The sequence below is a fragment of the Rhinopithecus roxellana genome, chromosome 1 (assembly GCF_007565055.1).
Source record: "Rhinopithecus roxellana isolate Shanxi Qingling chromosome 1, ASM756505v1, whole genome shotgun sequence".
NCBI lineage: Eukaryota > Metazoa > Chordata > Mammalia > Primates > Cercopithecidae > Rhinopithecus > Rhinopithecus roxellana.
Genome location: NC_044549.1, coordinates 62,874,350 through 62,899,745, shown reverse-complemented (window position 1 = coordinate 62,899,745; position 25,396 = coordinate 62,874,350). Strand labels below are relative to the sequence as shown.

The following is a 25,396-nucleotide window of genomic DNA, read 5'->3' as shown; positions in this document are numbered from 1 at the left end:
AACTGAACTGTACAGTCAGTGGAAAGAATCAATAGTCATTTTAAGCCACCAAATGTTGAGGTGGATTGTTACACAGCATTGTTTTGGTAATAGCTGACTAATACAAGTGGGTAGGGAACCAATCCTGCAGGGAGGCCACTAGGAAGTTATGTACGAAGCTCTTGCTACCTACTCATGTTGGTCAGCTGGGTTGGGAGGTTACTTCTATGCAGTTGTCCTACAAAGATGATGTAATGCAGGTAAATGAATGATTTATGGGAAGCTGAAAAGTTGCCTTTTGGGCAAGATCAAGGAGCCAGGCTGCTGAGAATAAGCCTTCATATGACACAAATCTTAAGTTTGGCTCTCCTCATCTGTCCCAGGTGAAAGGACCGTCTGTGTGTATGATCTAGGATGTTTAGTGTGAAGTCGGGTCATGCTGTCATTTCCAAGGTGAACTCCTTGTGGGCAAAGATTTAACCGTGGACAGAAGTACAGGTAAACATGCTGACAGAAATGAAGAGAAGATGAGTCAAAATGGAGGCATACAAACTCAGGGAATAAAATGTTATACCTTTCAAAGTGACAGTGGAAGGCTGACCACCATTTCCGCTCCTCCCAAAGGGGCTGCTGTCTCTTGAAATGCAAACTCCCAGCAGTATTCGTGGTGCTGGAATGGGAGCATCTGTTCTCCAAGGAAATTACAGGACAGAGCAGGAATCTTCAGTGTGGGGAGGAGACAGGGGAAAAGAGGTGGGGTAGCTCAGACATGATCAGATGGGTCACTGTCTGGGACAAGCCATTTACAAAAGCCACATGAACAAAGTCAACCTTGATCTGGGTTGGCAGCTGGGTGGTGGTGGGGGAAAGAGCGCTATGTACTCAAAAGCCAGGGCTCCTATGGGACATTTCAGGAAAAGTTCCAGCCTTCCTTTGTCAGCTCTTGGAGTAACTAGATTTCCTTCCTCGTCTTAGAAAAATGCTTCTAGAGTAAATTGATAGCAACTGAAACAGTAGAAGCATCCAGTTTTTGTTAAAATCCTGCTTTCATTACAGCTGCAAGGGATGGATCTAGAACTGATTTATGGAGCTTAGGGATTCTGTGAAGTCATACTTGGCCTTCACAGCAGGAGGGAGAGAAAGACAGAGAGAGGGGGAAGCAGTCAGAGGATGTAACCTCTCTACTCGCTTGGGATGAAAAAACTCCTTCTCTCTCCAACATACACAGGCACAGACATCCTCCCAGGGGAGGTATTGTGGCCTGACTCTCACTTTGGGAAGATTCTTCTCCTGCTGCCTTTTAGGACCAGAGCATGCTTTATCTCCAAAGGCTGGGCCCCTGTTTTATGCCTCCAGGGCAATCCTCTTGGACTCACCTTGTTAACCTGAGTATCACACCATTCTCTGTCTTGATGGTAGAACTAGAGAGTCCTGAGGCACAGATGCTCAATTGCTCAGGTAAATCAAATGGTCTCACATACTCAGCTTGGCAGAGGCTCAGAGCATGAACCAATTACTCCTCCCTTTATTCATGCAACATGTATTTATCCATTATCTACTATGTGTCACTCACTGGAGCTACAGAGGTGAAGGCACAGTCTGACCAGTGAGAACAATGCTTCTCAACACTTTTGATGCCAGAGCACATAGTGAAAAGGCTCATTTTATAGGACATAACTCTGAGATGCATGGTAGCATTTCAGAGTTTCTGTCTCTTTTCTCTACTTTACCTTCTTCTATTACCCTTCGTTTGTATGGACCACATCCCCAAAGGAGGGGGTGGGGGCTATGAATATGCTAAAATACATACGGGTGGTGAACATGTTAATGTTGAAAAATTCAAAATAATCGGAATGACCATCTTAACAGAAGCAGATCCTGAGACAAAGATTCAAGTGCAGTTGTTATTGTGTTGGGGGGTGTAGACAGCCCCAGGAGGGAAAGGAAACATGATATGGAGAAGGACAGGCAGCCAATCAAGGCAGGTTATTAAGCCAAGTACTGCTGTGGGCAACTGGAGCTTGCAGCCATGGAGAAAGCTCTGGGATACTGTGTACAGCACACACCTGAGTTGTCCCACCCAATGGGCAAGGGAGCTGTGGTATTTACACACCAATTCCCTCTTAGTCATTGGTCAAGAGCTATTCCTGGCAGCTGTTAATTCTATGGCAGTTTTTCCTGCTGAAGTGATAGGCAGCATGGCATTCTGCAGATCTGAAATGCAGAGCTGGCAGTGGAGTTTGGCTGGAACACACAGAAATGTTAGAGATATGGGCAGGGCATGGACAGATCCTGCTAGATGCATCAATGGGGGGTTAGTAAAATATTTGATAACACATCCTTCAAGCCCAGGACAATGTGGAACTATATTCATTGACATAGAAGTGCTCAACTACACATTATTGAGTGAATGAAAGCAGCATACAGAATATCCAGTAGAGTTAGACCATTGGATTGCTTATTTTTCTCTGTGTGTAAATGTGTCCCACACACTGGAAGGCAAGGCCAGGACCAGGGTGAACCAAGCAAGGCTGTTGCTTTGGGGTAAAGTCTAAGGAACTGTCAAAAAGCTCAGTAATCAAGATAAATATTTCAATGCAACATTTAAAAAATATCAACATTAATACAAAAATTCCATGATGAACAAGGTCAGGAGCTGACCTCATATTTGCACAACTCAGCCTCATTCACTTCATCCTAATCCCGGCCCTGTTGTATTCTGTCTCCCTAAAATTTTGACCATTTGAGGCAGAGAAAGAGAGAGAGGAGTTGGAGAGAAAGTCTGATTTCTTTCCTCTTCCGGCCCGCCAACCTCTTGCTAGTGCCTCCCTTGGTCAATTCCAACCACAGCTAACATTAGAGCCTTAAAATATCCACCTACAAAGGACGGCGTCCCCTCTCCTCCTTCTCCCCATTCTGTCTCCTCTCTCAGCCTCTACCCCCGGCACAGAGCAGAGCAGCTAAAGGGCAAGGACTGGCATGGTTCCCTCAGGAACCTGTAATAATTTGCAGGCAAAAATAATCGGTTCCCGAGCAGGCCAACAAAAGCCCTAACAACTGAGACGTTGTCTTCCAGGTGCAGGTCAGCAGTGGCCAGTTAACTGCACATGTTAGTTCATAGCCCTCTGGGGTGACAACCTTGGGTCAGGCTGACCCGGCCAGAGAACACAGAGTCAAACGCCAAGTAATCAAAGCCAGTTTGTTGAAACCAAGCCATCTTGACTCCCGTCTCCCAGACAATCAGGCCACAGCCAAGAGTTTCCTACCTCTGCCTCCTCTGGGAGTCTGCGTTCTGTGGGCTTGTGCAGCCGTCCCCTTCCCAAGTTGGCTGATTCTCAATTAATCAGGGATTGGGACCCAGTTTATGCTTCCTCCTTCTAGTAGCTTCCACTTGCCTCCCTCTGGTAGCTCTTACACCTGTGGAAAGATGGAGAAAAGTAAGTTCTGTCTGGTTTTTGCAGGGCAGCAATCAGAGAGACCAAAGTAGCTTGGTTAGAAGCAGCAGAAAATGAAAGGCCTGGCCTCCAAAGATTCCATTGACTCTAAGCAGCATTTTTTTTTTTTTTTGAGATGTTGGCTCACATCAGTGTGAACAAAATCATGTTTCTGTCTCGACTGAGTCATTTGGCTGAAGCATTAATTTCACAGCCAGCATTCACACTGACACACACGACCTTTAGTTTTCTTCCATGAAGAATTAACACACAATGACTTGTTTTCAGGTCCCAGGCCACTGGCAACAGTGGCTTTTGTCTTGTTTGTCACAGTGGCTTTCATTCCCTTCCACCTGATGTGCCTGTGATGAACACATGAGGCTGCTGCAGAGGCAGAAAGGTCGAGAAAGGAGGGGGAATTTTGCAGTATTCCACAATGAGCATCAGCACCTTGTTAAAAACAGAACCAATCAGAGAAATGCATCATTCCCTGGATCTGGTAGTCCAGTGGGGTAGAGGAAGAGGGAGGCTTTGATCTATACATCTTCATCACACTTTGGGCCTGGCACACTGGTGACCATGGGATTCCTGTCTGCACCACCTACCTGTCTGGACATCTTTGGACAAATGACTTAATCTCTCTGAGACTCAGTTTCTTCAACCACAAAATGAAACATAGTAGGACCTGCCACATAGCATTGTTGTGGCGACTAAATAAGATCGTGCCCTTGGTCACACTATCTGACAAAAAGTAAGAGCCTCATAAATGCTGTCTTTTATTATTATTCATGGAAAAGGCCAGTCCAGAAACTTCGTTTTAAATGTCTGCTCCATTTTCTCCAGGGTTTCTTCAGCAAACCCATAATTCTGGGTATTGGCAAAACACTTTCAATAAATGTTTATAAGGTTGACATATGCATAGCATGTCAAAACCCAAGAAGGATGAAAGGCCAGCTGAAGAAGAACAATCCTTCATCTGAAATTCCAGCCCACACCTGTAATCCCAGCACTTTGAGAGGCCGAGGCAGGCGGATCACTTGAGGTCAGGAGTTTGAGACCAGCCTAGCCAACATGGTGAAAACCTGTCTCTACTAAAAATACAAAAATTAGCTGGGCATGGTGATGCACGCCTGTAGTCCCAGCTACTCAGGATGCTGAGGCACGAGAATAGCTTGAACCCGGGAGGTGGAGGTTGCAGTGAGCCGGAAGATCATGCCACTGCACTCCAGCCTGGACAACAGAGTGAGATTCTGTCTCAAAAAGAAAAAATAAATAAATAAAGAAATCCCAGCCCGGTTTGTCATTCTTAGCTTGGCTCATTCTTCTTTCTCTGCACTGACCCTGACCCACCCCCTTTATGACCTTTCCACAGAGGAAAGCCCAGAGTAGGTGTTGAATAATTGGCATCTATTGTCTTTGGATGCAGACTCTGAAACCAAGCTGTGAGGGCCTGTACTTTATTTGGGAAGTGAACTAGGAGGTACTAGTAGGGGAGTGGGGAGGTGAGGAAGGGAAAGGAAGGCAGTCCATCAGGGTATGTCATAAGCAGGTCACTCCTGTGGACAACTGGACTCATCCCACTACTAGTTACCTCTGGAGAAGTTGTAGAGCACACCCCTGAGTTGTCTCACCCAAGTTGTGAGGAAGCTGGGGATTTAGCCACCAACTCCGATCAATCATGGGCTGCCAGCTACTCCTAGGGGCATGTATCCTGTGCAGAGTTGACGGTGGCCAGAGTGGAAGGCAGCAGTGGCAGAAGGGAAGCCAGCAGGTGTGAGCTGGTCCCCCGGAGACATGGGCAGGACACTGGAGGCTTTGGCTACACCGTCCTCAGGTTGCTCAAGTTTAGCTAATCAATTGCATTTGACTCAGGAAATGTATTGCTTCGTTGGTGCCAAGTCTGATGGGATTGTGTCACTGTAGTGCCCCAGGACCGTGGGTCTTGGTCTCAGAGGCAATGTGATTTCCAGCCATCTGGGCACAGCTCCTGCTAACAAATCTGCCTCCAGTGGATTGTCTTTTCTAGAAGGCAGCCACAGAGACAGAGTTCCAGTGCTCATTCTTTCTTCGAGAGATCTGTAGAATGAGCTAACATCTGGTGCCTTGGGTTTCTACGTGATAAGCATTCAGCTGAGACCAGCAATTCATCCTCTTAAGAGGTCACCAGACCACAGCTTTTGGTCAAGGTGACCTGACAGGGCTGCACTGACAACTAAAGAATAAAGCAGTGAGGTGAAGTCTGCTGACCTGGGGGCACCATGACAGTAGTCTCCAAGACCATATTCCAGGCCTTTCTATGTGTCTCTTGGTTCTAAATCAATAGCCAGCATTCATGGAGCTGCTTCTACACATGAGGCATTAAGACCATATGTATTATGTCAAGAGATGAATGGTGTTAGCCCTGCGTTATAGATGAAGAAAATATAGGCACAGAGAAATCAAGTATCTTGCCAAAGTCAGAGAATCAATAAATGACAATACAGTTGAACCCAGGTCTCTCTGGCTACAGAACCCACAGTTTTAGCCAATATGCTATATTTTATTTATTGTACAGGTTTTCCTTGTTAACCCTGAAGGGTTATGTCCAGTAGTGTGGAGTAAACTGGTCTCCCTGAAGGTAGAGGAGAGGATGGGAATAGCTGTGATTTGGAGCATCTGCCAATTTCTGTAGTATAAATACTCCTACCATGGCCAATTTCAAGCTCCTTAGCATTTAACAAGTGGCTTACAAAATTTCAGAATGTGGAACAATTGGCTCCCACAAGCCAGAAGGAACCAGCTCCAGCCTTCCACTGGTGATACCACCCTCCCAGAGGTCTTCATTATCAAGGTTTCTAGAGAATATTGTTGAAACAGTTTCTTTCTTAGTCATTCCACTCCTTAAATCTTGCCCGAGAGCTCTAGGATTATAAATGAGATCTTGGTATCATTCATTCAACAAACATGAAGTGTCCATAAGGCATGAGGGGTGATGCCTCGCAGGGAGACACAGTTCTAAACTGTCTTAGGTCTAGTTTTCCAGGAGCAGACTCAGAGGCAAAGATACGTGTGCTGCATGAGGAACTGCTGCAGGAAAAAACACAGGGTGGTGAGGAAGTCAGATGGGAAGGGGAAGGGAGCAAGCAGGGGTATGGTGGCAAGCCAAGTCCCATGAAGCAGCAGTCCCCAACCTTTTTGGCACCAAGGACCAGTTTCATGGAAGGCAATTTTTCCATGGACCAGGAGGGTGGGGGGTGGTTTTGGGACAACTCAAGCACATTACATTTATTGTGCACTTTATTTCTATTATTATTATTATGTTGTAATATATAAAGAAATAATTATACAACTCACCATAATGTAGAATCAGTGGGAGCCCTGAGCTTGTTTTCTTGCAATTAGACAGTCCCATCTTGGGGTGATGAGAGACAGTGACAGATCATCAGGCATTAGATTGTCATAAGGAGTGGGCAACCTAGATTACTTGCATGTGCAGTTCACAACAGGGTTTGTGCTCCTATGAGGATCTAATGCTGCTGCTGATCTGACAGGAGGTGGAGCTCAGGTGGTAATGCAAGCTATGGGAGTGGCTGTAAATACAGGTAAAAATTAACTCTCTCACCTGCCTCACCTCCTGCTGTGCAGCCTGGTTCCTAACAAGCCATGGACAGGTACTGGTCCATGGCCCGGGGGCTGGAAACCCCTGCTGTGAAGGGTACTTTAGATTCAATCCTGCAGGGGAGCTTTGGAAAGAGTGGGGTGCATCTGGGGTGTCCTGATGAGGGGTGATATGATGAAGTACTTCTATTTGCCATTCTCATCACCTGTCATTGGTTAAGGGCTGTCCCCAGAGGGGCACACATTTTCAGGTACTGCCAGCACTTGACTGGTGCAGCAAGGCTCCAGTTGTCTGATGGCAGCCCCTAATGAAGAAGCTCAAGGATAGACTGGTAGGAAACAGAGTCCCTCAGGAGCTGGCGTAAACAGAAACAGTGAAGGGGTTAGGTGCAGAGCTCTGAGAGTGTCTACTTCACAGTCATTCACTCGACCAGCATTTAGAAGAGCTACAGTGTACTGAGCACTGTCCTAGGTTCACAGGACCCAAGGATGAATGCAAACAGCCAGGTTCCCTGTTCTCAAGGAGCAACTAGACCCTGACGTGATCTAGTCAGAGAGCAGGAGTCTGAGCAATCCAGATGACAAACAGATCATTACCAATTGGGATACATGGCTACAGGAAAACTATGGGGTCATGAAAGAGTAGATAAGAAGACAGAAGGTGGATTGAGGTGGGTTAGAGAAGGCACTCCTCACAGTTTGGCAGGGAAAACCTAGGTATTCACCGAGGATCTCAAAAGAGTGTGCAGGTGAACAGCTAGTCTTCTCTGGTCTTTAAGTTTTTTGGGGGGTACTAGAAGACCTGTGCAAAAACACAACAGGTACACCAAGACCACAGATTACTTATGGTGAGAAAGATTCATGGTTACATAAATCACCTACCCAAATTTATGTTGTAATTTTTTCCTAAGCAAAGCCCTATATACCACTCTAGTCCTTAAAACCTACTCAAGGTATGTTTATTCACAGAGATATTGGGACTTCCATACTTTTGGTTACTATGAAACCTGCAGGCTCTAGAGTCAGAGTGCCTGAGTTCAAAACTGGCTGATCACCTAAGTAGCTGTGTATCTTTGGACAAGCAGTTTAACCTCTCTATGCCTCAGTTTCTTCATCTGCAGATAGCGGTAAATGTACCTACCTCACACAGGTTCTTTTGTAAACAGTAAATGGAAATGAGTTGATGCTTGCAAACTCCTTAGCACAATCTCTGGACATAGTCTAAGTACTAAAAAGGGAGCATTATTTACATTATTAGATATAATATTTGAACATATATCCTTGATATGGTGTTAAGTGAAAAAGTGAGATTTTCGAAGAAATAGTTTGAATGGATGTTCTCAAACTTTGGCCTCAGAACCCTACACCTTTAAAATTACAGGAGCCCAAAGAATGTTTTTAAAAATATGTATTTAAAATATTTATTAATTCATTAGAATAACAATAATAAACCCCTTATGTGTTAACATGTATATCACATTTTTATGAAAAATAACTATTTTCTTAAAAATTAGTAAAATAAAGTTGTATTGTTTTTACATTTTTGTCAGTCTAATCTTTTCTTTTCTTTTCTTTTCTTTTCTTTTCTTTTCCTTTTTCTTCTTTTTGAGACAAGGTCTTGCTCTGTGACCCAGGCTGGAGTACAGTGGCACAATCACAGCTTACTGCAGCCTCGATCTCCTGGGCTCAAGCGACCATCCTCCTGCCTCAGCCTCCCAAATATTTGAGACTACAGGTGCACACCACACTATTTTTTTTTTTTTTTTTTTTTTTTTTTTTTTTTTTTTTAGCAGAGACAAGGACTCACTATGTTGCCCAGGCTGTTCTTGAACTCCTGGGCTCAAGTAATCCTCCCACCTCAGCCTCCCAAGGTGGTGTTGGGATTACAGGCTTGAGCCACCGTGCCTGGCCTCAATTTCTGTCTTAATTGAAGACAGCCAGATTCCCATATATGTTCTTCATTCAATCTATTGTGATGCATTGTTTTGGTTGAAGGATATTTTAAAATCCAGCTTCATACAGTTGGAAACAAAAGGACAATTTTAATACCCTCTTCAGAAAACTGTGGCTATTCTTTTTTGATACTACAGCAAAACTCAACAAATGGTAGTTTTGTAATGGTTAGGTGCAACCTGAAATCTGAAACCCTATCAGTGAGCTTTTATATTTTATCATATTAAAATCAATCTATGTTGTGTTTTAAATGGACCTTTTACCCATGTGTGATTCTATAACATTATATCAACTATTTGGAAAATATTGGTTCACAGAGTTCTGCAGATCTACCAAATGTTGACACATTTTGTTATATAATATCAAAAGGTCACAGGTGTTAATATCCACACTGATCTTATCAGAAGAGTCTTCAAACCTGGGGAAGCCCTCAAGCACATAGTGGAGGATGTAAGTTTTCCAGAAATTCTATTTTTTGATGGCAAGCTAAAATGTTTTCATTGGCAGCAATGAGAAGGCGTGAGATTACTACCTAGCCTTAGTCTCACATAAACTGAAAGCTTCCCTCCCTGATTTCCCTCTTCTTCAGTCTTTGCCATGCACCAGAGGTCCTGTCTTTCAGCAACGCTCTTTGCAAGTGAGGTAATATTGTATTAGCTTTTGTGTGTCACTGATTTTTTTTTCTTTTACCTTTTTCTATATAGTCTGGATAAGCCTATTGTTTCTTCATCTAACCCCGCTAGCTTCAAATTACTTTCTCCTCCTTCCTGTGAAATGGTGGGTTGGTTCCCATGAGCAGTCAAAGACAAGACAGGGAACAGTATGAGGTTACCTACTGAATAGTTCTTGAATCAGTCACCTTCCCCCACTTCTAGCCACCACGACTTAGCCAGAACCTACCATTTTCTTTGGCTGGGATTTTGACAACAGGCTCGTAACAGGTCTGCAGGCCTCGAGTGTGGAGGCCTCGCCTAGTCCGTTCCCCTCTGACCAGCCAGAGAGCAAATCTGCAACAGCCTTGTCCCTGATACCTACTGCAACCTGGAAGAAAAGCACAAAGGAGGGTGCAAGGCCCATCTCCAGCCCCACACATGTGGACCCCACAGAACGCAAGTTCAAGAGCTGCCAACCCCTCCCGTACACACACAGTTGCCTCTCAGATTGGCCTGCTGGACAAAGGCTGTAGCGGCCTCCCTGGAGAAGGAAGAGGGACAATAGAAATAGGTGTGCACAGACCCCAAAGGTAGGTTCAGGGTGTTTGCAGCAGGAGTTCCAGGTATGTAAAGCACGATGCATAAAGAAGTGGGTGTAGGTTCCAGGTGGCATATCCTTTGGGATCACCGATTCCTCAACCAGGTTGTCAGGGAGGCAGTGGGGTCCAGGGCAGAGTCTTATAAATCACACCCTAAGCAAGAACCTCAGGTGCCCATGTCTAAAGGTGTAACGGTGTACAAATCTAATCTATACAACCCTGCATCAAGCCCCTGAATGACTCCCCATCACCCCATCACCCACAGGATCAAGTGCCCATGCCTTGGTCTACCAGGCGTCTCCCCGGCTGGCTCCTGCCTACCTGTCTTTCTTGCCCTTGACAGTGTCTGGCTCTGGTCCATAGGTGCCCCATGCTCTCTCACTGCAGGGACTTTACAGCATGTGACCTCCTCTGGGCCTTGCCCTGGATGACATCTCATCTTTGCTGTGCTCTGCTCAGGGATCATTCTTCCCTGGCACCCCAGTCCCCCAGCTCTAGCCTAAAGTCTGGGTTGGCTTCTAGTCTTCGGCCTTCACAGCTTTCATATCCTCTCTGTCCTCCACCAACCACAAAGTATGACAGCTATCACTAGGCAGTGCTCACTACTTACAGCTAAGGGTACTGAATGCTTCCAGTAACTCTATGACATGTATGCTGTGTTTATGCCTATTTTACAGGTGAGGGAACTGAGATGAAGCATGGTAACTAATTTGGCCACAGGGCCAGCTAATAAGAGAGTCAGGCTCTGAGTTTAGACACCAAGCTTTTAACCACTGTGCCAGTGATTTTCGGTCCTTAAACTTTTGAGTACAGCAGAATCACTGGTGTGCACACGATTGATGTGCAGCAGAGGGGAGGGAGTAAGTTTATTAAAGTGCAGACTCCTGGGTCCCACCAATCCAGAGATTCTGATTCAATAGGTCAAAGGTGGGGCCCAGAAATCTGCATTTTCATAAGCTCCCCAGAGGATTCAGATGCAGGCATTAGGGGGAACCACACTTTGAGAATCACACGCTTTCCTGCCTAACCGCAAGTCCTAAACTGCAACCCGTAAAATATAATTAGGCCTTCTGGGCTCAGCAGGGCCCCTGAGAAGGAGGAAGAAGACACTGTGTGCATCTAGCAAGTTCTCCATGCCACCCGTGGTGGTGGTTGGAGTGGGGAAGGCCTTTCCCTGGGGGGAAGATACACACCCTGGTTGCATCATATAGACACAACACCAGAGCCATAATCTGGGGTGTCCGGAAGCCAGCGCACCCTTCACATTTCTGTGACAGTGTTCAGTTCTGGCTTGGCCATAACTGCTTGGAACGTGGTCTGTCTGCCCCACCCCTGGCTGCTGCTAGTTAACTGGAAGCTGTGGCCAGAGGGAGTATGGGCTGAGAACATAATTAGGGAGCCCGTTCCCAGCCGACCAACAGGAGGACTTTTGCACCTTGTCCATCTCTTCCCTGAGACTTGTCAAGACACTCAGTGGTTGGTCAGCAGCCCTGACTTGGGCACCGTAAAGCAGGAAGGATGAGGGGCAGCAAAGAGGACTGTGTGGTGACCTCATTGGGCGGTCTCCTTCAAGCCTTTCCAGCTCTGCCAGCAAGAACATTGTGACAAGTCCTCTCCTTGGAAGGAAGAAAGAGATGTGTCCCCAACTCAGGGACACCTGGGGTGATCTGAGACCCTGGGCCTTTCTTTCACCCCATTGTTTCCTCTGCCATAATTTTCAATTTTCCCCTGCCTTTCTTTCTTTTCTTTTTCTTTTTTTTTTTTTTTTTTTTTGAGATGGAGTCTCGCTCTGTCGCCCAGGCTGGAGTGCAGTAGTGTGATCTTGGCTCACTGCAACCTCTGCCTCCCGGGTTCAAACTGTTCTCCTGAGTCAGTCTCCCCACTAGCTGGGATTACAGGCATGCACCACCACACTCAGCTAATTTTTGTATTTTTAGTAGAGACAGGGTTTCACCATGCTGGCCAGGCTGGTCTCGAACCTCCTGTGATCCTGACCTCAAGTGATCTGCCCATCTCACCTCCCAAAGTGCTGGGATTACAGGTATGAGCCACCGTGCCTGGCCTCCCCTGGATTTCTATTCCTTTCTCACTCATCTTCTTCCTTCTGTCTCAGCCCACTTTACCTTCTGAGAGAGATTATTCCCAGAGTCCCCAGTGAGTCATCTGTAGCCAGGTTGTGACCTCCTGACCAAGCAGGGCTGTCCGGAGCCATGAGGCCCGGAATTAGCCGACCTCTGTTGCTTGATCTCCGCAAAGCGGAGACAAGAGGGCACATTCCCGGGTTCTTTATTTACAAACCCTTCCCGCGCACGCCCAAAGCTTTTCCCGCGCACGCCTAAGTTTCTCCCGCGCGAGCCTAAGTTTCTCCCGCGCGTGCCAAAACTGTTCCCGCGCGCGCCAACCTTTCCCGCGCGCGCCAACCTTTCCCGCGCGCGCAAACATTTTCCCGCCCAGGAAGATATGCAGCCCAGGGCGCAGGCGCGATCCCGCGCCCGGGAAAAGTACAAACCCACGGCGCATGCGCGATTGTAATTTGAGAAGACCCGGCCCCCGTCACCGCCCTGGCCCAACCTCTTCCCCTGCCAGCCTATATAAGGCATGACCCTACACTCAATAAACGAGACTTGATCAGGCTATTTGTCTTGTCTCCATTTCTCGTGTTTTCTTGTCTCCTCCATTCCCACTCCCCCTTCCAGGGTCTGTTCGACTGTCCTGCAGGTCGGGACATAGGGCCAATGGGATTTCCCTCCCAGTGACCTGGCCTTAGGGCTCAGACTTACGAATCAAGTCACTTCATGGACTAAACCTTTAAGGTGCATAGACTTGGGCTGGAGCTGCCCGTGCTGGGGTGGCTGGGGTGGCCGTGCTGGGCAGGCATTCAGGGGTCACATGTTGTGGTGTGCAAACAGAAAGAGCTCGGGGCTGGTCTACATCTAAAAGCAGGCAAATGAAGCAGAGAAAGAGAAAAGTGCTCCCTAAGAACCCAAAGAGAGAGGAGGAAATGCCCATTTGCTTCCTTCCAGCTTTCCAATTCCCAGTACCAGTCTGTTGTGAAGAATTTCTAGTCTTAAGTGAGAGGATACCCAGATGAATTCTTGTCCTTGTGACCCACAAGATAACCTCACTCCTCAGGACTGCTTTCCCTGTGTTTAAGTTAGCTCAAGTGAGTTCGTTTTGGTCAAGCAAATCATCCCTGATGAAGACAGCCCTGCCAGAAGAGGTGAGTCCTGGGCTGACACACCCGGTGAGTTACAAACACTGGCTGAGTTTGGGGCTGTGCCAGGCATAGGATTTGATGAACAACGAAAGAGATGCTGTCGGCCAGGCGCGGTGGCTCACGCCTGTAATCCCAGCACTGTGGGAGGCCGAGACGGGCGGATCACAAGGTCAGGAGATCGAGACCATCCTGGCTAACACGGTGAAACCCCGTCTCTACTAAAAATGCAAAAAATTAGCCGGGCGTGGCGGCGAGCGCTTGTAGTCCCAGCTGCTTGGGAGGCTGAGGCAGGAGAATGGCGGGAACCCGGGAGGCGGAGCTTGCAGTGAGCCGGGATCGCGCCACTGCACTCCAGCCTGGGCCACAGAGCGAGACTCCGTCTCAAAAAAAAAAAAAAGAAAGAAAGAGATGCTGTCCCCGCTCTCTGGGAACAGTGAGGGTGGGAGGAGTCAGAGGTGCAGAGAAGCAGGATGGGGCTTCATCCTCAGGGAATGGCAGTGATAGAAGTTCGAGCAACGATCGCTCCTATTATGTATGTTAAGCAGAAGGGCTGGGGGCAAGGTCAGAATGCCAGGATTCAAACTGGAGATCTGCCAGGGGCTAACTATGTGGCCCTGCGCACGTTTCTTAAACTCTAGAGATTTCGATTTTCTCAACTGTGACATAGAGATGGTGACCCGCAGAGTGCACTTATACTTAGAACAATGCCTCGCACTTAGGAAGTACTCGGTGTTTGTCAACTATTATTTTTTTCTCTGGGCGTTGGGGAGGGTGCTGGGTAGAGCCAAGCATCTTGAATTGTAGTAGCAGGGCCATATCACTGAATATTTTATAGATCCAGCAAAGGAGTTTTGATTTTATCCAGAAAAACTATGGGAAACCAGAAGAATTGTAAGCCAGCAAGGGGCCCGGTTAGATGAATGCTGGGGTTTTCAACCAGCCTCCAATCTGAAGACACTGCTAGTTGTTACATCCTGGCCAGGGGCCAGGGAGGTTCAACTGGCCTCTGGTGGGTAGAGGTCAGCATTGCCACTAGCCATCTTACAGGGGGTAGGACAGTCTTGTAAAACAAAGAATTATTTGGCCCAAAATGTCAATAGTGCCAAGGTGGAGAAAGCCTGGATTAATGTATTATAAAGAAGAGAAATTCTCAAAGAACTTAACACAGAGCTACCATTCAACCCAGCAGTCCCATTACTGGGTATATATCTAAAAGAAATTGTTCTACCAAAAAGATACATGCACTCGAATGTTCATTGCAGCACTATTCACAATAGCAAAGACATGGAATCAACCTAAATGCCCATCAATGGTGAACTGGATAAAGACAATGTGGTACGTATACATTGTGGAATACTACACAGCCATAAAAATCAACAAAATTATGTCCTTTGGAGCAACGTGGATGCAGCTGGAGGCCATTATCCTAAGCAAATTAATGCAGGAACAGAAAGCCAAATACCGCATGTTCTCACTTATAAGTGGAAGCTAAACATTGGGCAGTCATGGACATAAAGATGGCAGCAATAGACACTGCAGAGTACTAGAGCAGGGAGGGAGGAGGACAAGGTTCGAAAAACTAACTGTGGGTGCTGTGCTCAGTATGGAGGTGATAGGATTAATTGTACCCCAAACCTCAGCATCATGCAGTTTACCCAGGTAACAAAACTGTACATCTACCCCCTCCATCTAAAGTTGAAATTATTTAAAAAAAAAAAAAAAAAAAAAAAAAAGAGAGAGAGAGAGAGAGAGAAGAGAAATTAATTAGAAATGAAACTTTCCCACCCCAGGGGCTCAGTTTCCCATCTATCAAAAGACACACATAGGAGGATGTAGAAGGCTGAGTGCTATGTGGCTTCCATGCCTGACCTTCCATGATACGCTTATTCTCCTGTTGCAATGGGCCCACTGTCCTGGACCCTTCTGACACCAGCTATGTGGTCCTGACCCTGGGCTCCCTGAGCCTCTCATTACAGATAATCCTGACGGGGCCAGAGAGTATATGAAGAAGACAGGGCTCAGGATCTAGTCCAACTGTGGGATTAGATTCTGGCACCACCCCTTGCCAGTTATGGGACCCAGAACAATTTTCTTTGCCTCTCTGTGCGTCAGTTTCTCCATCTATAGAGTAGGACTGATAACACCTCCCCAGAAGCACAGGTTCGAGGGTTTGCAAAGCTCTCATTCCAGCCCCTGGTTCATCACAGATGTTCCATCAACATCAGCTCCAACAATGTGAGATTGCTAAACACCAGGGGAAGGCATGAGAAATGCAGCCAAGTCGATGTCCATTATACACGGAGAAGTCATTGCAGACAGGCTCTCTCCAGAAGCCTGTGACAACCACCATCAGTCAGAAGGAGCTCAGGGAATGTGTGCTCCTTTGAATTTGCTTGAACTAATCAGGGAAGGAGAGCAGGAAAAACAAAAGGAACCTTCAGAGTAAGGCAGGACTTGCAAAATCAGTGCCACGAGGTCCAGGGAGGCAGCAGACTGCAGGGTTAGTTATGAAATTTAATTAGTAATTACTTGAGTGAATAGCACCAGAGACATGGAGACCAGAAGTGCTTCCCTCAGAGGGGCAGGATGGCAGACCTGAGAGGCTGGGTGCTATTTCAAATTCCAGCTTGGCCACCCACCAGCTGTGCAAATTTAGGAAAAGTGCTTTGCCTTTCTGTACCTCAGTTTCTCTATCCATAGAAATAGAGATATGCAGATAAAAATCATACCTACCTCAAAGGGTTGCTTGAAAAGTCAATATCTACTATATATATAGGCACAAACATCAGTGTCCGACACAGGGTCAGCACTAGGTATGTCATTGCGGCTGGCTTCTGTTTCCATCTTGTGATAACAGCACACAATCTGAATTAGCCTCAGTGTCAAGCAGTGTGTGGTCTGCAGACCAGTGCCATCAGCATCACTTGGGAGCTTGTTAGAAATGCAAATATGCAGGCTTCACCTCAGACCTACCCAATCAGAAACTCTGCATTAATTGGCTAGGTAACCTGTTAGAAAAATTAACCTCTCTAAGCTGTGGATTTCTTATCTGTAAAATGGAGATTTCTAATATCAGCCACCTCCTCTTCTGCACTCGGGGCTCTAGGATGGCTCCGGCCTTTTGTCAGTTGCTGGGCTCTTTTCTGCCCCAGGGCCTTTGCATTTACCGTTCCATCTGCCTGGAATGCCCTTGGCTCTCCCCATGGCTGAGGTGCTATCTTTTAGGCTTCAGTTTAAGTAGCACCTTCTCAGAGAGGCCTTCTTCACCAACCCTGCCCCATCTCCCGTGAATCCTTGTCACTACACTCACTTATTTCCTTCAGGTACTAATGACAATCTACAACTCACTTATTTTTTAGTCTACTTACTTGATTCTTGTCTCTCTTCAACTCGTGTCATATAAACTCCAAGAGGGCAGGAACTGGGTCTCTCTGTGCATAATGCCTGGCACAGCGTGTGTGTTCCATAAACAAGTCTAGAAGGAATGGAAAAGCCTATCATAGAAGAACAGAGAGTGCTCATCACAGCACCAGGCGCAGGGTGAAGTCCCCATAAGAACAACAGGACTGTACAGTTATTATCATAAAATAGGCCACCATGTAGCCCTGGGCTTCACAAACAGCTACACGGAGCAGCACAGAGGCTAGCGGTGGCCTTTCTGTCCCTGGCACCTGTGCTTAGTCTGCACTGTGTGACCCTTGCACCCAATCATATAACAGGGCTGCTCTGAAGAAGCTGCCTCATTAAAATATGGAAATAGTTGTCACGTTGCTATCACCCAGCCCAAGCCATCAAGTGCTCCAAATTGGTTTTTGCCATTTCATACGGCACAACATACATTTGTTAACTTTTCAAACAGTAAACACCACCTGCAAAGTGCCTTTAATATTTAATGTAACTATAAATTGTTTTGAAAATAAATCCAGCCATGTGGAAAAGCAGCAGAAGGAATGGGAAGTGAATCCAGGAACCTGCTCTGCATGGGGGCAGAGCGGGCTGCGGGGCTGAGCCTCCAATTACTGGTCAGGCACTTGGATGCCCCACTTCAGTGCTTTATGGGGCCGATGGGTAATGACTGCTTCCCCTCGATGCTCTGAGGATTCTGACCTCATGACAGTGCTTATTTGGTTCTCCAGAGGACGTAGGGTAAAGCTACAGAGGGGGTGCGGGGGTGCACCTCCACCAAAACCATCTTGGTGGGGAGCGCTGGTTAATGCCAACATTACCCATGGCCTTGGTGGGGAAAAGCATGTCAGCCATGAGCTCTTCTGGCCAAACCAACTGGTAACACTGCTCAGTGTCATGGGATGTGTGCTTGGGGCTAGTGACTGGTCTGTGACAAATTAATTTGTCACTGCTCATCACATGCTGTATTTGCTCCTTTCTGTCTCTCTCTCCATCTCATTTCATGCACTATATAGAACTTCAGAAAAGTACCTGTTTCTGTCTTACTTCCCTCATAGGTCAAATTGGGATGCTAATGATACCTACCTCATTGCATTACTGTAGGTTTAAACAGGTGACTGCCTGTAAAGCGGTTAGGACAATGCTCAGCATATGGGGCCATTTTTAAATGTGTGCTGAGCTGTCACCACTGCTGCTTCTGCCGCTGTGAACAGACACGATGCCACCTGCTCCCTGTGGCCCTCTTCATTCCCACTGCGGCTGTACTGGCCTCCTCTTCATGCCTGGTGTCCTCCATGCTCCCTCTTGCCACCAAGCCTTTGCACGAGCTGTGTCCTCTGCCTGGAGCACTTTTCCTTTCTTTTTCTGCCCGGTTACTCTCTTAGCTATTGGCTCAATCAGCTATTAGGTTGGTGTAAAAGTAATTGTGGTTTTTGCCTTTGAAGGTGTGAGCAAAACCACAATAACTTTTGCACCAACCTACTGAAATGTTGAACTTCAGGGGAAAAGCCAAGCTCTCTCCTCCTGGCATGTCAATCACTGACTAAATCTCTGGAGCTGGAATGGTGGCATTCTCTGATTAGCCCACACTAGTCATCTGCCCACATGTGGCCGGGGCCAGAGGACCAGGATCAGCAGTCCCATCAAAAGCCACATGCCATGCAGAGAGGGGCTGATAGAAGAGAGTTGCTCTTCTTGGCAGACACAACCATCATTGTCCATTACAATGAGATGTGTGTCCTGGCAGTCACCATGGAAACCGGGTGAGGACCAACTGCTGTCAATCGGTGAGCAGTTAGGCAGCTATTACTTTGATCCATGCTAGAAGAGTGAAGCCTGATGATTTGCAAGACATTTGGAAGATACAACCGAGAGAGAGAGAAAGAAGATAATTCTGAGGCTTTTAACTTGATACCCAGAAGAGTGAATGACACCACTGGTGTCTTATTATTGGCCTCATATGATGCAACTAAAAAACCTGGGTGATTATGGAGGGATCTGACATAAAGGTATCTAGCTCAGACTGGGAGACAATTTTGGGGGTGAAAAGGGAACCTAAAGTCTCTCAGTTCATACCCTTTAAGTAGACACATACATATAACGCTGGCACTTATTCAACTAATTAGTAAAGGGGTGCTAATGCCATGCTAGCGATTGGCTAGCCCTTCTGGCCAAATTCAAAGCTAATGTATATTATGTCCCCGGGCTCTCTTGATTCTTCTGGACTTGGCAAGGGCTCTGCTGTGGGTCCATCTTAGTGTCTGTCCCCTTGATTCCTGACTCTCCCAGGGATCATGTTCCCCTGTGTGAGAAGGCTGGCTCCCTTGTGGAGTAACTTCTGAATAGCCACGGAGTTATCTGAATGGCATGAGAACCCAGATGGACCCATGTACAGAGAGATGCTCTGTGCTCTGCCTCTCCCTATGCTATCAGGCATCTCCAAATAGCATGCCCCAAAGACTTCTCAGTTTTCCTTCCCAAACATGACCTTCTCATTTCAGTAAATGACACCATCATTCACCAAGATCCTCAAGCCAAAAGCCTAAAATTTGAATTCCATCATTCCCTTTCCCCCACACCCAGACTACCAATATATCTGGTTGGCCCAGGTTCTCCCCAACCAATATATATCCCCATCAACTGTGTTCCCTTCTAGTCCAGAGGCTGGCAAATGTTTCTCATAAAGGGCCAGATACTACAACGCACTATCCACATGGCAGCTAGAGTGATCTTTAAAAAGTAAGCAGCAGTTGTCTCTCTCTGGCTTGAATTTGCCCAGTAGCTCCCCATTGCCCTTAAATGAAAATTCAGTCTTTCCATACTGTCTCCACCCCTCCATGACCCAGTCCCTGCCTCCTCTCTGACCCCACGTTCTGCCCACTCTTTGTCCACACTGCTCCACACCCCCTAGTTTCCCTTCTACTCCCCAAACACTCCAACTTCTTTCCCTTCACTCTTCCCTGGGAACATTCTTCCCCCCACCTCCCCCACCAGTTCTCTCCACATCTGGGTTCTTTTTCATCAATTAACTCTTGCTGACTGGGCACAGTGGCTCACGCCTGTAATCCCAGCACTTTGGGAGGCTTGGGGGGGGTAGATCACGTGAGGCCAGGAGTTCAAGACCAGCCTGGCTTGAACCCCGTCGCTACTAAAAATACAAAAATTAGCTGGGTGTAGTGGCATGCACCTGTAATCCCAGCTACTCAAGAGGCTGAGGCAGGAGAATCACTTGAACCCAAAAGGCAGAGGTCGCAGTGAGCTGAGACTGCCACTGCACTCCAGCCTGGGCAACAGAGCAGACTCTGTCTCCAAAACAAACAAAACAACAACAACAAAAAAACCTCTTGCTTCCCTGAAGAGAACAGTCTGACTCTTATCTAATGTGGCCCCATCTTTTCCCCATTGTCCCATCTGAAATTATCTTATTTGTTCAACTGCTTGTTGTTCATCCTTCTGGAACATGAGCTCTGTGAGAGCAGGGACTTCATCTGTCCTCACAGCACGCACATCAGCATGCTTTAAATCCTCAAATAGTTGCTCACTGAACAAATACAGGTTCCTGGTCTATATTTCTGGGCAATGCCAGATGTCTGTGCACCTCAGATTTCTCCAGCTTTCCCAAGCCCTTCCTATGCTGGCCTAGAAGAGGGCTGCCAAAGAGTTCGTTCCCTGCGTATGACAAAGTCTGAAAAAACACGCTGCTTGTCTGAGTCATTGTGCTTGTCCAGGGACCTCTGTGCAAACTGATTTGTAATTGCAAGGCCCAGTCAATAGAAGGGCAGCTCTTCCAACAGCTGGACTCTACACGGGAGCCTCTTTAACAACAGATGTGATGTGGTGGAGAGGCAGTGGGGTGGCCGGGTCCCACGGAAGCTCCCAAGCAGAAACCCTGCCGTCTGTTCCTGGTACTCCCTGACATGTGGTAGAGCTTACCAGAGCTTAATTTCCTTGTTTCCAAAGTGCCCTCTCCTAGGCGCCCTCATAGCTCTCATTTGCTCACTCTCATCTCCCAAACCCCTGCACCCCATCTCCCTTTTTCATCAAGGCATTGAGACCAGAGACTGCTGGTTGCCACCTCAATGCTTTTTGTCCCTTCTTCCTTGGTCATAGAAGCCTGATTTTTTTTAAGATGGTGATGAACCCAGCAAGGAGACAACATTCACCCACCCCTTTTTCAGGTAGGGGTGGCCAGGTGATGATGTCTGGCTAATGACGTATAAACAGAAGTGCTGTTGGAACTTCTGGGAAGAATGATGAAAGGAAGATGACTTCAGCCACTAAGACTTCAGCCACTATCTTAGTCTGCTGGGGCTGCCATAAAAGAATGCCACACACTGGGAAGCTTACACAATAGAAATTTAGTTTCTCACAGTTCTGGAGGCTGGAAGTGCAAGATCAGGGTACCAGCATGGTCAGGTTCTGGTGAGGGCTTGCTTCTTGCTTCCTGGTTTGCTTTTCTCCATGTGTTCACATAGGGGAAGAGGACAGAGAGAGGGAGAAAGTAGGGGCATGGAGAGAGGCAGGAGAGGGAGAGGGAGAGAGGGAGAAAGGGAGAGAGAAAGAGAGAGGAGGAGAAAGACCCTTTTCCTCTTCTTCTGAAGCCACCAATCCTATCAGATTAGGATCCCACCATTATGACCTCATTTAACCTTAATTACCTCTTAAAATCCCTATCTCTGATATAGTCTCGTTGGGGGTTAGATCTTCAATATATGAATTTAGTGGGGACACAGTTCAGGTCATCACAGCCAGGCATTACATCATTTAGTTCTTCCCTTCCTTCTGCCTTCCTCCCACCTGGAATCCGATGTGATGGCTGGAGCTTCAGCAGCTATACTGGACAATGTGGCAACCTTGAGAATGAATGCCAGGTGCTGAGGCTGGAAGTGCAGAAAGATGGAAAGAACCTGGGTTGACTTTGTGGCACCATTATATTATCATGGAATTGTTAGGAGTTGCTTTATGTCAGAGCTCTGGTTCTCAGTCACCCTGTATATTGGAATAACCTGGGATCTTTGAAAAATGCTCATGCCTGGATGTCACTCCCAGAGATCCAGATATAATTGATCTTTTGGGGCACAGCCTTGGCATCATGATTTCTTTTAAATTTCTCCTGGTGATTCTAACGTGTTAAGCTTGAGAACACTGCTAAAGAAAAAATCCCGGTGTAAGGGAATTGATTGTGTTTTAAACAATGGTATTTTAGTTTTGTTATGCAGACTAACTCAACTTCAATGAGAAATCTAATTCTAGAAGATGAATCACTTCCATCTTCTAAGATTTTTCAGAACAAGCACCGCCCAAAGCTATCAGGAGACCTGGTCGCATCCTACCACATTCAAGAGTAGATATGGGTAGATATCAATTCAAGCTGAATGGTGACAGATCTGTGCAGTATTAAGTATAATTTTTTGTCCTTTCACTCACATGAATAAAACAGTGTGTGTAACTTAAAATAAACTTTAGGATTAAAATAAGCACTCAAATTCAAAATAGTCAGATGTGGTACTTCTGTCAACAAACATCTTTTCCGCAAGTGAAATCCATTGGTAAGGATCATTAGAGGCCAATGAACTCTTCTTTCCTGTGATCCAAATGTCCCTCCTTGTCCCCAGCCCAAGTGGGAAGAGCTCAAGGGGAGGAGCTCGGCCAGCTGGTGAGAGAGTTGGCTTAAAATAAACAGGTACCAGGGTTCAACTCTCAGCTTCACCACTTACAGCTGAGTGCTCTTGGGTAAGTCATTTAACCCCTCTGTGCTTCAGCTGCTTCCTGTGCAAAATGCAGTTCATGATTTTGTCCAGGACTCGGGACTGTGGCAAGGACTAAAAAGCAATGTCCAAAAAAACACTTAGCATTGTGCCTGGCCCATAGTAACTGCTCAGTAAATGTCAGCCATCATTCTTAGGCTATGGCCAGCCACTCTTCCCGAATGATGTGTCCTTCCCCTTCATTTCTGGAAAACAGTGCCAAAACAGGGCTGCTTTTATGAATAGGGTACTAAATGAGCAAACACATGTCTGGAAATAAAGGTAATTCATCCCTGGGGAGATAGCATCTCCCAGGTTCAGGGGTTAATGGGCTGGAGGATTCATAACAAATGGTGCCCGAGACAAATTGGCTGATGGAACTGAGCAGCTATTGTTTCTCAGACAGCTCTTCAGCTGTGGCCCATTTATTAGCATGGCTGCCGGAGAAACAAATTAAAAGGCAAGCCCCTCAAAGATAACAGAAATTGAGTGCGAGGGGCAAAACGCCCTGAAAGTTTGAGCCGGCGACAGAGAGGCCATGCTTCTTCATCTGCTGCCAACCTCCAAACACTGAACTCTGGAGGAGGCTGGACCGGAGCCAGCCTCTGACGGCGTGTGCTCTCTTCGGTAAATATGGGAACTGCCAAAGCCAAGCCCGTGGAAAAGCACTTACAGATTAGAAGCAAACACATGGCAAGCAGGACCCTCTGCAATCGTAAAATGCATCGTGGAGGAAGAGGAAAGGAAACAAACCATTCTCTTTGGGACTGTCCATCTGGAAGCGTGGAGCCAGGAGCATTATTACAAATAAATGTATCCAGCCCAGCAATGTCTGGGAGTCACTGGATGTTTTCATCCTCCCGGAACCTTTGGAAGAGCTCTGTCCACAAATACAGACTTCTGAAGCTGCAACAGAACCCTGGTGCTGGGACACCAGTTCTGCCCTTCACCTCCTGTGAATTGGTTTAGCCCATTTTCTAGGGAAGGCTGGGGAGTGGTGAGGGCTTAATACTCCAGAAGCTTTGTGAGTGGGGGTGTGAGCCTGGAAGGGAAGACTGGAGGCCTCGCAGGCTGTGGGATTCGTGGCCAGATGGAGCACTGGCTTCTGTGCCCAAATGGCTTCTACTAGACTTTTCTAGGTGTGACCCTGGAACCATTTTTATCCTGGGGTGCTGACTAATAGATTCCTGGGTCCTACTTCAGACCTCCAGGATCAGCCTCTCTACAGGGAAGTGCAGGGTTCTTACATTTAATATCGCTTCTTAGGCGACTCCTATGCACGCTAAAGGAGTGCTTCTCAAGCTAGAGCATGCGTGCGCCAGCATAACCCTGACAGTTTACTAAATACAGATTGCTGGACCCCACACTGACAACCACCCCTGATTCAATAGGTCCAAGGTGGCACCCGAAGATTTGCATTTCTAACAAGTTTCCCTAATGCTGGTGCTGCTGGTCCAGGGACCACACTTTGAGTAGCACTGCAAGTCTGCAAACCCACTGAACTACAGGGTTTGCTCTCAGGCTGAGTGAAGTTCCATTTGTCAACAAACATATACACAGCCCCAGTTGGATGCAAGAGCCCTCTATTCCTGGGCATCATGGTGTCTGGGAGCTAAACCTTCACTCCTACGCCCCCAAAGGAACCTGAAGATGTTTGAGTTAATAATGACTCCAGGACGAGTTTGTGCTAGGACTTTCCTTGTGAAAGAGAAGGGCCTAAATAGTGGTTCTCAACTTTGAGTGAGATTTTAAAAACACTCCAGTGCTGGGGAAAAATGTGGGACCTGGGCATCATCCAGATTTTTAAAGTTGCTCTGGAGGAGTCCAACGTGCAGCCAGGCTAGAAAACGTAGCACAAACGTTGTTAACTCTGACTACCATCAGTAGCACCCAGGGAGTGGCTAGAAAGCATTACATTGGGCCCCACTCCTCCCTTGCGATTCTGACTTGCACGATTCAGGGTGGAGCTTGGGCGCTGGCATTAAAACAAAAGCTCTCCAAATGTTTCACAGTGCACCATAGCGGCAGGGATCCAGACCTGCCAGCCTAGTGGAAAGGGACTCAGGAGCAGTAAATCCTGGGAAGGCTTAAGGGGTGGGATGAGACCAGAGACTGGGGCTGATTCATTTGGATCACCACAGTAAATGACAATGGTAAAGCAAGTCACAGTTGTGTAAAGCAGTTTTATGAAGTGCAATCAGAAGAGATTTCTTGTTCTTACCCCATAAACAACTGTACACTCAAACTCTCTTCCTTGCTGGCCTGAGCAGGAATTTTTTGGAGGGGAAGGGAGGCTAAAAGCTTCCTCTGCCGACTTTAGACGTGCCTCCTCTGGGGTGCACAGAGCAAGGGGTGCCCCTGCCAGCCATGAAGCCCTATGCAACTGGGTTTCTACAGATCTGCAGGGGCCTAGGAGGAAGGTTTGCTAGAATTACTGCCCCATGTGACTTTCTTTTAAAAATTAACTTGCAGATACCTGGGTGCTATATCACCTTTCTCAGCCTGGAAGTTGGACCCTGGAGCCTGCATTTTGAACAGATATTCTGGGCAATTGCAATGTGCATTATAAGTAGGGAACCATTTACATGAAGGCTCTACCTACCTGAGCAAAGGTGGAAGTTGGGAGAGATAGGGCCAGAGAACAGAGTGGATAGTTCTTTGCCATCTTTGGTTTCCCCGAGGTCTCTGCTGGGCAAAGAGTCTCTCAGAAAAACACTTCCTTAAAGATAAGAGCCTGACTATTTACCAAAATTTACATATAGGTCCAATAAATGGAACTGACTTTACCCATGCAGGGCTGGGTGTCAGACTC

General features: G+C 46.9%; 1 long non-coding RNA gene across 1 annotated transcript; it reads right to left on the bottom strand.

Annotated features, from left to right (window-relative positions):
- Positions 1-988: 988 nt before the first annotated feature.
- On the bottom strand, positions 989-24,979 carry LOC104680151. Its single transcript, XR_750410.2, has 3 exons — positions 24,806-24,979; positions 16,801-16,907; positions 989-3,396 (listed from the first exon to the last, which is right to left on the bottom strand). It is a non-coding gene; the product is annotated as an uncharacterized LOC104680151 (long non-coding RNA).
- Positions 24,980-25,396: the final 417 nt, after the last annotated feature.